The sequence below is a fragment of the Callospermophilus lateralis genome, chromosome 3, assembly GCF_048772815.1.
Source record: "Callospermophilus lateralis isolate mCalLat2 chromosome 3, mCalLat2.hap1, whole genome shotgun sequence".
NCBI lineage: Eukaryota > Metazoa > Chordata > Mammalia > Rodentia > Sciuridae > Callospermophilus > Callospermophilus lateralis.
Window position 1 is genome coordinate 126998233 of NC_135307.1, and position 16851 is coordinate 127015083.

Consider the following 16851-nt stretch of genomic DNA (forward strand, 5'->3'; position numbering starts at 1 on the left):
GTTAGGGCTAGGATTATCATTAGGGTTAGGGTTAGGTTTAGTGTAATGGATACAGTTAGATTTAGGTTTAGGTTTAGTGTTAGGGTGAGATTTAAGTTTAGGGTTAAGGTTAGGGCTTTGGTTATGTTTAGGTTTATGGTAAAGGTTAGGTTTTGAACTAGGGTTAGGGTTATAGTGAGTGTTAGGTTTAGGATTAAGTCTAAGTTTAGTTTTCTGGTTAGGGTTAGGGTTATGGTTAGGGTTAAGTATAGGATTACCAATAGGTTTCGGGTTAGGTTTAGGGTATGGGGTAGGTTTAGAGCTAGGGTTAGGGCTAAAGTTAAGGTTAGGATTAGGGCTAGGGTTAAGGTTAGATTTACGGATAGTTCTAGGTTTATGTTTATGGTAAGGGTTAGGCTTTGAGCTAGGGTTGGGACTAAGGCTAGGGTTAAGTTAGGATTAGGGCTAAAGTTAGGGTTAGGGTTATGCTTAAGGCTAGGTTAAGGCCTAGGATTAGCTCTAGGTTTTGTGTTAGGTTTAGGCCTAGGGTTAGGGCTGTGGATAATGTAACAACTAGGTTTATGCGTAGGGCTACTTTTAGGGTTAGGGTTATGGCTAGGTCTAGGGATAGGTTTATATTTTCGGTTAGGGTCAGGTTTAGAGGTAGGTTTACTGTTAAATGCTGGTCATTGATTGGGTTAAAGTTAGAGTTAGGGTTATAGCAAGAATTAAAACTAGGTTTAGGTCTAGGGGTAGGGGTAGTGTTTGGGTTAGGGTAAGGGTTATTGTTAGGGCTAGGACTAGGTTTTTGTTTAGGTCTAGGGCTAGAGTTAAGGCTAGATTTAGGACTAGATTTAGGTCTAAGTCTAATGGTAGAGTTAGGTTTAGGAATAAGTTTATCAGCAGTGCCAGTGTTAGAGTTGGTCTAGGGTTAGGGTCAGGTTTAGACCTAAGTTTATTGTTAGGGTCAGAATAAGGGTCAGGGTTAGCATTAGAGTTTGGGATAGGATTAGAGCTAGAATGAGGGCTAGGGTCAGAACTATTAATGGGGTTAAGATTTTGGTTAGACTAAAGATTAGGGATAGGTCTAGGGTTACCATTAGTGTTAGAGTTTTGCTTAGAATAAGGGAGAAGATTAGAGCTAGGGTTAGGGTTAGAGTTAGGGTTAGGGTTAAAGCTAGGCTTAGAGCTTGGATTCGGGCTTGTTTTGTGTTAGGGTTAGGGCTAGGGTTACGGCAAAGGCTAATGTTACAACTAGGGTTACAATTAGGGTTAGTTTTAGGGTTAGGGGTAGGGGTAGGTCTAGTGTTAAGGTTAGGTTTAAGGTTAGGGTGATATTTAGAGCTAGGGTTAGTGTTAGGATATGAGTCAGGGTAGGGCTAGGGTTAGGACTCGAGTTAGCAATTGGGTTACTGTTAGGTTTTTGTTTAAGGTTAGGATGGGGTCTAGAGTTAGGGTGAGCGTTAGGATGCGAGTCTGTTTCAGGGTTTGATTTAAGGTTAGGGTTAGGAGTTGAATTTAGGGCTAGGGTTAGGTCTAGATGTAGTTTTAGGGTGGTTTAAGTTAAGGTTTAGGGTTAGGGCCATTGCTCAGTTTTGTTTTACTGCTAGGGTTAGGGTTATGGCTAGTTTTATGATTAACATTAGAGTTAGGGCTAGTGTTAGTGTTAAGCTTAGGCTTAGGGTTATGGTTAGGTTTAGAGTTAGGGTTAGATCTAGGGTTAGGGCAAGAACTAAGGATAGGGCAAGCATTAGTGATAGGTTTTGGGCTAGGTTTTGAGTTATGGTAAGGAATAGGGTTAGATCTAGGGATAGGGCTAGTGTGAGAGTTAGAGTTAGTCTTAGGGCTAGGGTAGGGTTAGGTTTAATTATAAGGTTTCTGGTAGGGCCAGTGTTAGGGTGTGCCCTATGCTTAGATAGGGCTAGTGTGAGAGTTAGTGTTAGTCTTAGGGTTAGGGTTACGGTTAGGTTTAACTATAAGGTTTCTGGGAGGGCCAGTGTTAGGGTGTGCTCTATGCTTAGTTTCAGGTTTAGACCTAGGGTTATTGTTTGTGTCAGAATAAGGATCAGGGTTAGCATTCGGGTTTGGAATAAGATTAGATCTAGAATTACGGCTAGAGTCAGGACTATTAAAAAGGTTCGTATTTTGGTTAGCCTAATAATTAGGAATAGTTCTAGGGTTACCATTAGGGTTAGAGTTTTGCTTAGGGTAAGGGATAGGGTTAGAGCTAGGGTGAGGGTTAGGGTCAGGGTGAAAGCTAGGTTTAGAGCTTGAATTAGGGCAAGTTTTTGTTGTAGGGTTGGGGCTAGGGTTAGACCAATGGCTAATGTAAGAACTAGGGTTACCATCAGGGTTAGTTTTAGGGTTAGGGTTAAGGGTACGTCTAGTGTTAGGGTTACGTTTAAGGTTAGAGTGATATTGAGAGCTAGGGTTAGTGTTAGGATATGAATGAGGGTCAGGGTTGGGGTTAGGACTCGAATATGGATAGGGTTACTGGTAGGTGTTGGGTTTAAGGTTAGAATGGTGTTTAGACCTAGGGTGAGTGTTAGGATATGAGTCAGTGTCAGGGTTACTTTTAAGGTTGGGTTTAGGAGTCAAATTAGGGCTAGGGCTAGTTCTACATGTAGTATTAGGGTGGTTTAAGTTAAGGTTTACGGTTAGGGCTACTGCTTGGTTTTGTTTTACTGCTAGGGTTAGGGTTACTGCTAATTTTATGATTAGCGTTAGGTTTAGGGCTAGTGTTAGTGTTAGGCTTAAGCTTAGGTTTAGGATTAGATTTAAACTTAGGGTTAGACCTAGGTTTAGGGTTAGGAGTGAGGATAGGGCAAGGGTTAAGTCTAGGGTTAGATTATGGTATGTAATAGGGTTAGAACTAGGGATAGGACTAGTGTGAGTTAGAGTTAGTCTTAGGGCTTGGGTTAGGGAAATGGATAAATCAGGGCTAGGATTAGGGCTATGGTTAGTGTTCAGCTTAAATATAGAGTAGAGTTTGAGTTAGTATTAAGTTTGTGGTAAGGGATGATGTTATAGCTAGGTTTAGAGGTAGGGTGATATTTAGAATTAGGGTTAGGGCTTTGGTTATAATTAGGTTTATGATTAAGGCTAAGTTTAGTGCTAGGATGAGGGCTAGTGTTTGTTTTAGGGTTAGGACTAGGATTTGGGGTATGGCTAATTTCAGGTCTAGAATTATGTTTAAAGATAATTTTATGTTTAGGATTATGGATACGGCTAGTGTAAGGGTTAGGTTTAGGGGTAGGGTCAGGTTTAGGGCTAGAGGTATAATTATGGACAAGTTCTGGTTTAAGGTTTGGAATAGGTTAAGTTCTAAAGTTAGGGATCGAATTAGCATTAGGCTTAGGTTAGAGTAATTATAGGGTTAGTATTAGGGTTCAGGTTAGTTTTACGTTATGGATAGAAATAGGATTAGAGATAGCATTAGGTTTAGGCCTAGGGTTAGCATTAGGGTTAGGGTTATGTTTATGGTAATGGATAGGGTTAGACTAGGGTCAGGGCTAGGGTTATGGTTAGGGCTTGGGTTAGGTTTAAAGCTCGGGATAGGGCTCAGAATGTGTCTAGGTTTCGGGTTAATTTAGTGCTAAGATTACGGTTATGACTAATCTACTAGAGTTACATTTAGGGCTAATTTTAGGGTTAAGGTTAGGACTAGGTTGAGTGTTAGGTTTAGGTTTAAGGTCAGGGTGATGTTTAGAGCTCGGGTTAATGTTAGTGTCAGAGTCAGGTCAGAGTTAGTTTTAGGATTTGGCTTAAATCTCAAATTAGATCTAGGTTTAGGGGTAGGTGTATGGTTAGAGTTTTATTTAGTTTAAGGATTAGTTTTAGAGCTATGGCTCAGTTTTGTTTTAGGCTAGGGATAGGGTTAGGGCTAGTTTTAGATTAGTGTTAGTTTTAGGCCTAGTGTTTGGGTTAGGCTTATGCTTCAGGTTAGAGTTAGACTTAGAGATAGGTGTTGATCTAAGGTTAGTGCTAGGGCTAAGGATAGGGCAAGGGTTAGGACAAAGGTTAGGGCTAGAGTTAAGGTTATGGTAAGGAATAGGTTTAGAACTAGTGATAGGGCTAGTGTGAGAGTTACAGTTCATCTTGTGGCTAGGTTTGGGGTTATGGTTAGGATTGGGCTAAATTAGGGATAGGGTTAGTGTTAGGTTTAGGTTAGGTTTAGGGTTAGATTTAGGTTTAGGTTCAGTCTAAAGGAATATTGCTATAGCAATATTGAGGACTTTGCGAGGGTTACTCTTTGGGTTAGGTCCAGGGTTAGGGTTAGGATTATGATTAAGGCTAGGGTTTAGTGCTAGGATGAGGACTAGTGTTTGTATTATGTTTAGGGCTAGTATTAGGTCTAGGGCTAATGTCAGGTCTAGGGTTACAAATAGGGATACATTTAGTGTTAGTTTTATGGCTTGGTCCAGTGTAAGGGTTAGGTTTAGGGTAAGGGTCAGTTTTAGAGGTAGGGTTACTATTAGTGTCAGAATCAAGGTTAGGGTTTGGGTTAGGTTAGAGTTTAAGTTTAGGGCTCAAATTAGCATTAGATTTAGGGTTAGGGTAATGACAGTGTTAGGTTTAGGATTTAGTTTTGGTTTAGTGTAATGGATAGGGTTAGGGTTAGGCCTAGGTTTAGTATAAGGGCTAGGGTTATCATTAGGGTAATGGATACAGTTAGACCTAAGTTTAGGGCTAGGGTTATGTATAGGATTAGGGCTTTAGTTTGAGTTAGTGTTAGGTTTAAGTTAAGGGTTAAAGCTATGATAAGGACTCTGATTATTATAGGTTTGGGGTTAGGTTAGGGCTAGGGTTAAGTCTATGCCTAATGTACAAAGTAAGATTATGATTAGCGCTAGTTATAAGTTTAGGGTTAAGACTAGGTTCAGTGTTAGGGGCAGAGTCAGGGTCATGGTTAGTTTTCATGTTAGGGTCAAGACTGGAATTAGGGATAGGGTTAGGGTTAGGGTTAGGACTAGGTGTAAGGTTAGTGTTTGGTTTACGTTAAGGGTTAGGATTAGGGTTATGACTCGGTTTTCTTTTAGGGCTAGGGCTAGTGTTAGGGCTAAGATTAGGTCTAGATTTAAGGTAATGGTAATGGAAAAGTTTAGAACCACCCTATAGGTCTAAGGCAAGAGTTATAGTTAGTCTTAGAGCTAGGGTTATGTTTAGTGTTAGGGATAGGTTAAGGCTTAGGGTTAGGGCTCAAATTACCCTTAGGATTATGTTTAGGGTTAGGATAATGGATAGGGTTAGCATTATGGATAGGGTTAGGGATAAGATTAGGGCTAGGGTAACTGTTACGGTTAGGTTTAAGGTCAGAGTTAGGGTTAGGATTAAGTCTATTTTTAGATCTGGGCTTAGGGCAAGTGTTAATGTTAGAGTTAGGCCTAGGGTTGGGGCTAGGTTTACTGTTAGGTTTTGGATTAGGGTTAGGTTTAGGGTGAGAAATGAGATTATACCTAGATTTAGTGATAGGGTGAGGGTTAGAATTAGGGTTAGGGTTAAGGTTATCGTTATGTTGCAGGCGAGGATTATGTCTAGGATGTGGGTTAAGGTTTGTGTTAGGGTTACAACTAGGATTAGAGCTAGGGCTAATGTCAGGTCTAGGGTTAGCTTTATGGATAGTTTTAGGGTTAGGTTTATATCTAGGTCTATTGTAAGGGTTAGGTTTATTTTTAGGGTCAGGTTTAGAGCTAGGGTTATTATTAGGGTCAGAGTTAGGGTTTACATTATGTTATGGTTTATGGTTAGGGCTCAAATTAGCATTAGATTTAGTGATAGTTTAATGATAGTTTTAGGTTTAGGGTTCAAGTTAGGAGTAGGGAAATGGATAAGGTTAGGGATGGGCATAGGATTAGAGTTTGGCCTAGGGTTAGCATAAGGGTTACGGTTATCCTTAGGGTAATTGATAGGGTTAAGGTTAACCTTAGGCTTAGGATTAGTGCTATGGTTAGCATTAGGGTTAACGTTAGGGTTAAAGATAGGGTAGGGCTTGGATTAGGGCTAGGTTTTGTAATAGGATAGGGCTAGGCTAAATTAAGAACTTATTATGATTAGGGCTAGTTTTAGGGTTAATGTTAGGGCTAGGTATCGTTTCAGGGATAGGGTGATGTTTAGAGCTAGGGTTAGTGTTAGTGTCAGGGTCAGTGTTCAGATTAGGATTATTATTAGAATTAAAGCAAGAATTAGGAGTAGGGTTAGGTCTAGAGGAGGAGTTAGTGTTTGGCTTAGGCTAAGATTTATTATTAGGGCTAGGTCTAGGTTTTTCTTTAGGTCTAGGACTAGAGTTATGGCTAGATTTAGGATTAGGTTTAGGCCTAGGGCTAGTGTTAGGATTAGGTTCAGGTATAATGTTACAGGGAGGGCTAGTGTTAGAGTTTGGTTTAGGGTTAGGTTCAGGTTTAGACTTACAATTATTGTTAGGGTCAGAATAAGGGTCAGGGTTAGGGTAAGGGTTTGGGTTATGTTTAGAGCTAGAATGAGGGCTAAGGTTAGGACTGGTAATAGGATTAGCGTTTGGGTTAGGTTAAGGATTTGGGTTAGAATTAGGATTAGAATTAGTGTTAGGGTTTGGATTAGGGTAAGGGATAGGGTTAGAGCTAGGGTTAGGTCTAGAGTTAGGGTTAAACTAGGTTTAGAGTTCGATTAAGGCTAGTTTTTGAATTAGGTTTAGAGTAATGGCTAATGTGAAAACAAGGGTTTAAATTAGTGTTAGATTTAGGGTTATGGTTAGAGGTTAGACCTCTAGTGTTAGGATTCAGTTTAAGGTTAGGGTGATATTTAGAGCTAGTGTTAGTGTTAGATTAATAGTCAGGGTCAGGGTTATTTTTAAAGTTAGGGTTAGGACTCAAATTATGGCTAGGTTTACTGTAAGTGTTTGTTTTAAGGTTAGTATGGTGTTTAGAGCTAGGGTGAGTGTTTGGATATGAGTCAGAGTCAGGGTTATATTAAGGTTCAGGTTAGGATTCGAATTAGGACTAGGGTTAGGTCTAGGTGTAGTAGTAGGATTTGGTTTAAGTTAAGGTTTAGTATTAGGTCTATTGCTTGGTGTGATTTACTGCTAGGGTCAGGGTTAGGGCTAATTTTACGAGTTGCCTTAGGGTTAGGGTTAGTGTTTATATTAGGCTTAGGCTTAGGGTTATACTTAGATTTAGAGTTAGGGATAGATCTAGGGTTATGGCCAGGAATAAGGACAGGGAAAAGTTTATGGCTAGGGTTAGAGCAAGGGTTAGGTTTACGGTAAGGGATATGGTTAGAACTAGGGATAGGACTAGTGTGAAAGTTAGAGTTAGTCTTAGGGCTAGGGTTAGGGTTAAGAATATGTTTAAATTAGGGCTAGAATTAGGGCTAGGGTTATTGTTCAGCTTAGGCCTAGCATTAGGTTTAGGGTTAGGGTTAAGTTTAGGGTAAGGATTGGCATTATAACTATGTTTAGAGGAAGGGGGAGTGTTAGAATTAGGGTTAGGCCTATGGTTAGGGTTAGGGTTATGGTTAAGGCTGGTTTTAGGGCTAGGATGAGGGCTAGGGTTTGTTTTAGGGTAGGGATAGGATTAGGGCTAGGACGAATATCAAACCTAGGGTCATCATTAAGGATAGTTTTAGGATTAGATTTATGGATACAGGTAGTGTTAGCTTTATGTTTATTTTTAGGTCAGGTTTAGAGTAAGGGGTATTATTAGGGTCAGGGCCTTGGTTAGGGTTTGGTGTAAGTTATGGTTTAAATTTAGGGTTTGAATTATCATAAAGATTAGGCTTAGGGTAATTATAGGGTGAGGTTTAAGGTTTAGGTTTGGTTTAGGGTAATGCATAGGGTTAGGTTTAGGGATAGGGTTAGGTTTAGGCCTAGGGTTAGCATTAGTGTTAGGGTTATAGTTATGGCGATAGATAGGGTTAGAGCAAGATTTAGGGCTAGGGTTATGGTTATGATTATTGATAGGGTTAGGGTTAGTGTTAGGGTTAAAGCTTAGGTAGGGCTTGAATTAGGGCTAGGTTTATTGTTAAGTTAGTGCTAGGGTTAGGGTTATGGCTAATGTAAGTACCAGGGTTGCATTTAGGGCTAAATTTAGGTTTAGGGTTGGGGCTAGGTCTAGTGTTAGGTTTAGGTTTAGGGTTAGGGTGATTTTTAGAGGTAGGGTTAGTGTTATGTTCAGATTCAGAGTCAGGGTTAGTTTAAGGGTTCAGCTTGAAACTCGAATTAGGGCTAAGTTTAGGGTTAGGCTTAGGGTTTGGTTTAGGTTAATGGTTAGGTTTAGGGCTATGTCTGGGTTTTGTATTAGAGCTAGGGCTAGAATTAGGGCTAGTTTTAGGATTAGCATTAGGTTTAGGGCTAGTTTTAGGTTTAGGTTTAGGCTTAGGGTTAAAGTTATATTTAGAGTTAGATTTAGGTCTAGGTTAGGGCTAGGGCTAGGGTTAGGGCTAGGATTATTGTTCCAGTAGGGATAATTTAGAACTAGGGATGGGGCAAAGGTGAGAGTTAGAGTTAGTCTTAGGGCTAGGGTTAGGGCTAAGGTTAGGGATAGGCATAAATTAGGGCTAAGATTAGGGCTAGGGTTAGGTGTTAGGGTTAGGCCTAAGGTTAGGGTTATGGTTACGATTAAGGTTAGTTTTAGGGCTAGGATAAGGGCTGGGGTTTGTGTTAGGGTTAGGGCTAGGATTAGGGCTAGTGCTAATGTTAGGTCTACAGTTATGGTTTGGGATAGATTTAGAATGTCTTATGGGTAGGTCTCGTGTAAGGGTTAGGTTTAGGGTAAGGGTCAGTTTTAGAGCTAGGGGAATTATTAGGGTAAGGTTCAGGGTTAGAATTTGTTTGAGCTTAGGGTTTAGGGTTGGGGCTCTAATTAGCTTTAGGGTCAGGGTAATGATAGTCTTGTGTTTAGGGTTCACGTTAGGTTTAGGGTAATTGAGAAGGTTAGGGTTAGCAATAGGGTTAGGTTTAGATCTAGAGTTAGCATTAGGGTAAGGGTTATGGTTAGGATAATGGATAGGGTTACAGCTAAGGTTAGGGCTAGGTTTATGGTTTGAAATAGGTCTTGAGTTAGGGTTAGGGTTAGGGTTAGATCTAGGGTTAGGGTTAGGGTTATGTTTAGTGTAAGAATTGGGTTTTGAGCTAGGATTAGGGCTAAGATAAAGGTTAGTTTTAGGGTTAGATCTAGAGATAAGATTACAGTACAGTTAGGGTTAGGGTTAGGATTAGGGGTAGTGTTAGGGTTAGGTAATGGATACAATTAGATGTAGGTTTAGGTTTATGGTTAGAATTAGATTGAAGGTTAGGCTTAGGGTTAGGGCTATGGTTATGCTTATGTTTATGGTATGGGTTAGGGTTTGAGCTAGGGTTAGGTCTATGGTGCGGTTGAGGATTAGGGTTAGGTCTAGGATTAGTTTTCTGGTTAGGTTCAAGGTTAGGGTTAGGCCTAATGTTATCAATAGACTTAGGGTTACGTTTAGGGTATTGGGTATCTTTAGAGATAGGTTTAGTGCTTGAGTTAAGGTTAGGATTAGGGGTAGATTTAGGGTTAGATTTAGGGATAGGTGTAGGTTTATATTTAGGGTTAGGGTTAGGTTTTGTGCCAGGGTTAGGACTAAGTTGAGGGTTAGGATAGGGTTAGGGCTACAGTTAGTGTTAGGGTTATGCCTAAGGCTAGGTTTAGGCCTAGGAAAATATCTAGTTTTTGTGTTAGGTTTAGGGCTAGGGTTAGGGCTATAGGTAATATAAGAGCTGGGGTTATGATTAGGGCTAGTTTCAGGGTTAGAGTTATGGCTAGGTCTAGTGTTAGGTTTAAATGTTGTTTAGGCTCAGGTTTAGAGATAATTTTACTGTTAAAGGCAGGGTCAATGTTCAGGTTGGAGTTAAGGTTATGGTAAAAGTCAGAATTAGGACAACGTTAGGTTTAGGGGTAGGGTTAGTGTTTGTTTTAGGTTAAGGGTTACTGTTCGGGCTAGGACTAAGTTTTTGTTTAGGTCTAGAGTTAGAGTTATCGCTAGATTTAGCATTAGATTTAGGTCTAGGACTAGTGTTTGGGTTAGGTTTAAGTTTAAGGTTACTATAAGGCTTCTTTCAGGGTTCAGTTTAGGGTTAGGTTCACGTTTAGACTTATAATTAGTGTTAGTGTCAGAATAAGGTTAGTGTTAGGTTTTGGGTTAGATTTAGAGCTAGAATGAGTGCTAGGGTTAGGACTAGTAATAGGGTTAGGGTTTGTGTTAGGATAGAATTAGGGTTAGGGCCAGGGTTAGCATTATGGATAGGGTTTGGCTTAGGGTAAGGGATACAGTTAGGGCTAGAGTTAGGGTTAGGTTTAGGATTAGGGTTAGTGTTAGGGTTAGGGTTAAATCTAATGTTAGGGCTCAGATTAGGGCTATCTTTGTGTTAGGGTTAAGGCTAGAGTTCGGGCTTAGGCCAATGTAAGAACTAGGTTTATGATTAACCTTAGTTTTAGGATTGGGATTTGGGCTGGTCTAGTGTTAGCAGTAGCTTTAGGATTAGGGTGATATTTAGAGCTATGGTTAGTTTTAGGCCTAGGACTTGAATTAGAGCTAGGGTTATGTCTAGTTGTAGGATTAGGGTTTGGTTTAGGTTAAGGTTTAGGTCTAGATCAAAGGCTCGGTTTTGTTTTAGGGCTAGGGCTAGGGATAGGGCTCAATTTAAAATTAGCAATGGTATTAGGGCTAGTGGTAGGGTGAGATTTAGGCTTAATTTTAGGGTTAGATTTAGAGTCGTGTTTAAATCTAGGTTTAGGGCTATGGCTGCAATGAGGGCTAAGGTTAGGGCTAAGGTAATGGATAAGGTTAGAAATAGAAATAGGGCTAGGGTGATAGTGAGTTAGTCTTAGGACTAGGGTTAGGGGTAGGGTTAGGGTAAGGGCTAAATTAAGGCTGGGATTAGCACTAGGGTTAGTGTTAGTGTTAGGCCTATGGTTAAGTCTAGGGTTAGGGTTTGTGTAATTGTTAGGTTTAAAATTAGTTTTAGGGGATGTGATGGGGTTATATTTAGGTTCAGGGCTAGGTCAAGGGTTAAAATTAGGGATTGAGCCAGGGTTAGGGTTTGCATTAGGATTAAGGCTAGGTTAGAGCTAGAATGGGGCTAGGTTTTGTAATAGGGTAAGGGCTAGAATTAGGGCTAGGACTAATGTCAGATCTAGAGTTACGGTTATGGTTAGGTATATGGCTAGGTTTAATGTAAGTGTTAGGTTTAGGGTGAGGGTCAGAGCTGGGTGTAATATTAGGGTCAAAGTCCAGGTTAGGGTTTAATTTAGGTTAAGGTTTAGGGTTAGGGCTCAAATTAGCATTAGGTTTAGGGTTAGAGTAATGAATAGGATTAGGCTTAGGGTTCAGGTTAGGTATAGAGTAGTGTATAGGTTCAGTTTTAGGGACAGTGTTAGGTTTAGGTCTAGGATTAGAATTTGGGATAGACTTATGTGTAGGGTAATGGATAGAGTTAGTGCTGGTGTTAGGGATTGAGTTAAGGTTAATATTAGGAATAGGGTTAGGGATAGGCCTAGGGTTGGTATTAGGGTTAGGTTTAGGTTAAGTGTTTATGGTTAGGGCTAGGGTTAAGTTTAGGGTTAGAGTCAGGGCTATGTTTAGAATTATGGTTAGAATTAGGGCTAGGATTAGCATTAGTGTTAGGGTTATATTTAAGATAATGGAGAGAATTTGAGGTAGGATTTGTGCTATGTTTACAGTTAGGATTAGGGAAGTGTTAGGGTTACATTTAGGGTAAGAGTTTGAGATAAGGTTAGGGCTAGGCAAGTCTGAAGATTAGGGCAAGGGCTAGGGTTAGTGTTAGGCTTACAGCTAGTTTTAGTGCTACATTTAGGGCTAGGTTTTGGGAGAGGTTTATGGCTAGTGTTAGGAATATGGGTAATGTAAGAACTAGAATTATGGTAATGACTAGTTTTAAGGTTAGGGTTATGGATAGGTCTAGTATTAGGGGTATATTTTGCATTAGTATAAGGTTTAGAGCTAGGGTTTGTGTTAGGGTAAGGGTCAGTGTTCAGGTTAACTTTGGATTTAGGGTTAGGAGCCCAATTTTACTAGGGTTATGTCTCGAGGTATTTTTAGTCATTGCGTTAGACTAATGGTTATTGTTAGTTGTAGAGCTAGGTTTTTGTTTAGGGCTAGGGCTAGAGTTATGGCTATATTTAAGATTAAGTTTAGGTCTAGTGTTAATGTTATGGTTAGGTTTATGTATAGGTTTACCAGTAGGACTAGTCTTAGGGTTTGGTTTAGGGTTAGGGTCAGGCTTAGACCTAGGGTTAGTATTAGGTTCAGAATAAAGGTCAGGTAAAGGCTTAGGGTTTGGGTTAGGTTTAGAGACAAAAGGAGGTCTAGGGTTAGGACTAGTAATAGAGTTAGGGTTTGGGGTGGGCTAAAGATTAGGGTTAGGACTAGGGTAGCATTAGGCTGAGGGTTTGGCATAGGGTTAAAGATAGGGTTAGAGCTTGGGTTAAGGTTAAGGCTAGGGTTAGGGTGAGTATTAGGGTTAAAGCTAGGGTTAGTGTTCAGATTAAGGATAGGTTTTGTGTTAGGGTTAGGGCTATTGCTAATGTAAGTACTGGCATTATAATTAGGGCTAGGTTCTGTGTTCTGATTAGGTAATGTTTAGAGCTAGGGTTAGTTTTAGGATCAGAATCGGGGTCATTATTAGTTGTACAGTTATGTTTAGGACTCAAATTATCGTTAGGGTATGGGCTAGGCGTAGCGTTAGGATTTGGTTTAGGTTAAGGGTTAGGATTAGAGTTGTAGCTGAGTTTTGCTTGAATACTGTGCCTAGGGTTAAGGCTAGATTTCAAATTAGCATTAGGGTTAGAGCTAGTGTTAGGTGAGGTTTAGGTTTAAAGTTAGGGTTAGATTTAGAGTTAGGGTCAGGTCTATGTTTAGGGCTAGGGTTATGGCTAGGGTTTGGGTTATAGGAAGGGATAGGGTTAGAACTAGGGATACAGCTAGGGTGAGAGTTAGAGTTAGTCTTATGGCTAGGGATATGATTAGGTTTATGTTTAGGTCTAAATTAGGTCTAGGATTAAAGCTAGGGTTAGTATGAGGGCTAAGCCTTGGTTTAGGAATCGGATTAGGATTAGTGTTAGAGTACAGTATGATATTATAGCTAGGTTAAGGGCTAGGGCAAGGGTTCAATTTAAGGTTAGGTCTAGTGTTAGGGTTAGAGTTAGGATTAAGGCTAGGTTTAAGGCCAGGATTACAGCTATGAATTTTTTTAGCATTAGGGCTAGCATTAGGGCTAGGGGTAATGTTAGGATTATGGTTATTGTTAAGGATAGTTTTAGGGTTATGTTTATGGCTGTGTAGAGAGTAAGGGTTATGTTGACTGTTTGGGTCACTTATAGAGATAGGGGTATTATCAGGGTCAGGATTTGAGCTAGGGTTAGTGCTAGGATGAGGGTTAGTTTTAAGGTAAGGTCTAAAGATAGTATGATTGTAGGATTTTTGTTAGGGTTAGAGTTAAGGATAGCATTATCATTAAGGTTAGGTTTGAGTTAGGATAATGGATAGGGTTAGGGTTAGATTTTGGTTTAGGGTTAGGATTAGGGCTATGATTATTCTTAGGTTTATGATTAGGTTTAGGTTTGATCTAGAGTTAGGGCTATACTGAGTGTTAAATATAGGGTTATGTCTAGGGTCAGTTTTTTGGTTAGGGTTAGGTTTAGAGTTAGGGTTTCAGCTAGGATTATCAATAAGTTTAGGGTTAGGGTAATGGGTAGGCTTTGAAGTAGGGTTAGGGCTAAGGTGAATGCTAGGGTTAGGTTAGGTCTAGGGTTAGGGATAGGGATACACTTAGGGATAGGTTTTGGCCTTGTATTAGCTCTATGTTTAATGTTAGGTTTAGGCCTAGGGTAAGGGCTATGGGTAATGTAAGAGCCAGGGTTATGATTAGGGCTTGTTTTAGTGTTTGAGTTACGGCTGGGCCTAGAATTAGTTTTAGGATTTAGTTAGCTTCAGGTTTAGAGGTATGTTTAGTGTTAAAGGCAGGATCAGTGATCGGGTTAGAGCTAAAGTTAGGGTTAAAGCCAGATTTAGGACTAGGTTTTGATCTAGGGGTAGGGTTAGTGTTTGGGTTAGGTAAAGGGTTATTGTCGGGGCTATGGATAGGTTTTTCTTTATGTCTAGAGCTAGAGTTAAGGCTATATTTTAAATTAGGTTTAGATGTAGGGATAATGGAAGGGTTAGGTTTAGGTATAAGGTTACCAGTAGGGCTAGTTTTAGGGTTTGGTTTACAGTTAGGGTCAAGTTTAGACCTCGGGTTTGTGTTATGGTCAGAATAAGGGTCAGGGTTAGGTTTAGGATTTTGGATAGGGTTAGAGCTAGAATGAGATCTAGGATTAGGACTATTAATCGGGTTAATATTTGTTTGGCCTAAGATAGGTCTATGGTTAGCATTAGGTTTAGGGTTTTGCTTAAGGTAAGGGATAGGTTTAGACATAGGTTTAGGGCTAGGGTTACAGTTAAGGTTAGGATTAAAGCTAGGATTAGGACTCAGATTAGGGCTAGTTTTGTGTGAGTTTTAAGGCTAGGTTTAGGGCAATGACAAATATAAGAACTATTGTTACAATTATGGTTAGTGTCAGGATTAGGGGTTAGGGGTAGGTCAGTGTTAGGGTTAGTTTTAAAGATAGATTGATATTTATAGCTAGAGATAGTGTTACGATATGTTCAGGTCAGGGTTAGTTTTACAGTTACAGTTAGGACTCGAATTAGGACTAGGGTTACTGTTAGGGTTTGGTTTAAGTTTAGGGTGCTGTTTAGAGCTAGGGTGAGTATTAGGATATGAGACAGAGTCAGGTTTATTTTTAAGGTTAGGATTAGGACTTGAATTAGGGCTAGGGTTAGTTCTAGGTGTAGTGCTAGAGTTTGGTTTAAGTTAAGGTTTAGTGTTAGACCTCTTGCTCGGTTTTGTTTTAGTGCTATGGTTAGGGTTAGGGCTAGTTTTATGATTAGCTTTAGGGTTAGGGCTAGGGTTATGGTTTGGGTTAGGATTGAGGCTGGATTTAACACTAGGATTAGGGCTAGGTTTTGTGTTAAGTTTAGGGCAAGAATTAGGGCTAGGGCTAGTGTCAGGTCCAGGTTTACAGTTAGGGATAGTCTTAGGGTTAGGTTTATGGCTAGGTCAAATTTAAGTGTTATGTTTAGGGAAAGGGTCAGGTTTAGAGCTAGGCTTATTATGGGTCATGGTCAGGCTTCGGGTTTAGGTTAGGATAAGGTTTGTGTTTAGGGCACAAATTAGCTTTAAGGTTAGAATTAGGGTTAGGGTAATGGATAGGGTTAGGATTAGGGTTCAGGTTAGGTTTAGAATAATGGATATGGTTTTGGTTTCTGATAGGTTTAGGGTTAGACCTAGAGTTACTATTAGTGTTATGGTATCGTTAGGGTAATTTATATGTTTAGACCTAGGGTTAGGGCTAGGGTTATGGTTAGAATTAGGGCTAGAGTTAGGGTTAGGGTCAGGGTTAGGGCGAGGATTAGAGTTAGGATTAGGTTTTGGGAATGGTTTAGGGTTTGAGCTAGGATTAGTGCTAGGGTAAGTTTAGTTCTAGGGTTATGGCCATGGTTAGTGTCAGGGTTAGTGTTAGAGTTAGGGCTAGGTTTATCATTAGGGTTAGGGTAATAGGTTTAGATGTCACTTTCGAGTTAGGGATAAGTTTAGGTTAGCATTATTGTTAGGTTTAGGGTTAGAGTTAGGGTATGAGTTATTTTAGGGTTAGGATTAGGATTAGGCTCTCTGTTAGTTCTAGGATTAGGCTTATGTTTAGGTTTAGGGTATGTTTAGCTTTAGGTCTAGTTTTATCATTAGGGTTAAGTTTAGAGTTAGGGTAATGGGTAGGGTTCGAGCTAGTTTTATGGCTAGGGTTCAGGTTAGGATTAGGGCTAGGGTTAGGGTTAGGATTAGGCCTTCGGTTAGAGTTAGGGTTACCTTAAGTTTAAGTGTTAGTGATTGTGCTAGGGTTAGGACTGGAGTGAGGGTTAGGGTTACAGTCAGGGATAGGGTAGGGTTAGGTTTAGATTTAGGGATAGGGTTAGCATTATGTTTAAGGTTATGGTTAAGGTAATGGATTGAGTTAGAGCTAGGGTTTGTGCTATGGTTACAGTAAGGATCAGGGCTAGGGTTAAGGTGATGTTTTGGGTTTGGGCTAGGGTGATGTTTACGGTAAGGTTAAGGGTTTGAGCTAGGGTTAGAGCTAGGACGAGGGTTAGGGTTAGGTTTAGGGCTAGGTTTAGGGTTAGAGTTATGCTTAGGAATAGGTTTAGGGCTACAATTAGGGCTAGGTTTTGTGTGAGGTTTAGGGCTAGTGTTAGGTGTATTAGTAATTTAAGAGCTAGAGTTATGGCTAGATTTAGGTTTTGTCTAGTGTTAGGGTTTGTTTTGGGGTTAGGATAAGGTTTAGAGCTAGGGTTTTTGATTGGGTAAGTGTCAGGGTTCAGGCTTGAATTAGGTTTAGGGTTAGGTCCAGAATGTGGATGAGGGTTAGGTATAGGGATAGGGTTAGTGTTTGGTTTAGGTTAAGGGTTATTGTTAGTGCTAGGTCTAGGGTTATGGCTATATTTAGAATTAGGTTTAGGTCTAGGGGCAGTGTTAGTGTTAAGTTTAGGTATAGTGTTACTGGTAGGGCTAGTGTTAGGTTTTGGATAAGGGTTAGGTTCAGGTTTAAACCTAGCTTTAGTGTTAGTGTCAGAATAAGAGTCAGGGTTAGGGTTATGGTTTGGGTTAAGTTTAGAGGTAGAATGAGGGCTAGGGATAGGACTAGTAATAAAGTTAAGTTTTGGGGTAGGCTTAAGATTAGGGTTAGGTCTAGGGTAGCAATAGGGTGACGTTTGGCTTAGGGTAAGGTATAGGGTTAGAGCTAGGGTTAGGACTAGAGATAGGGTTAG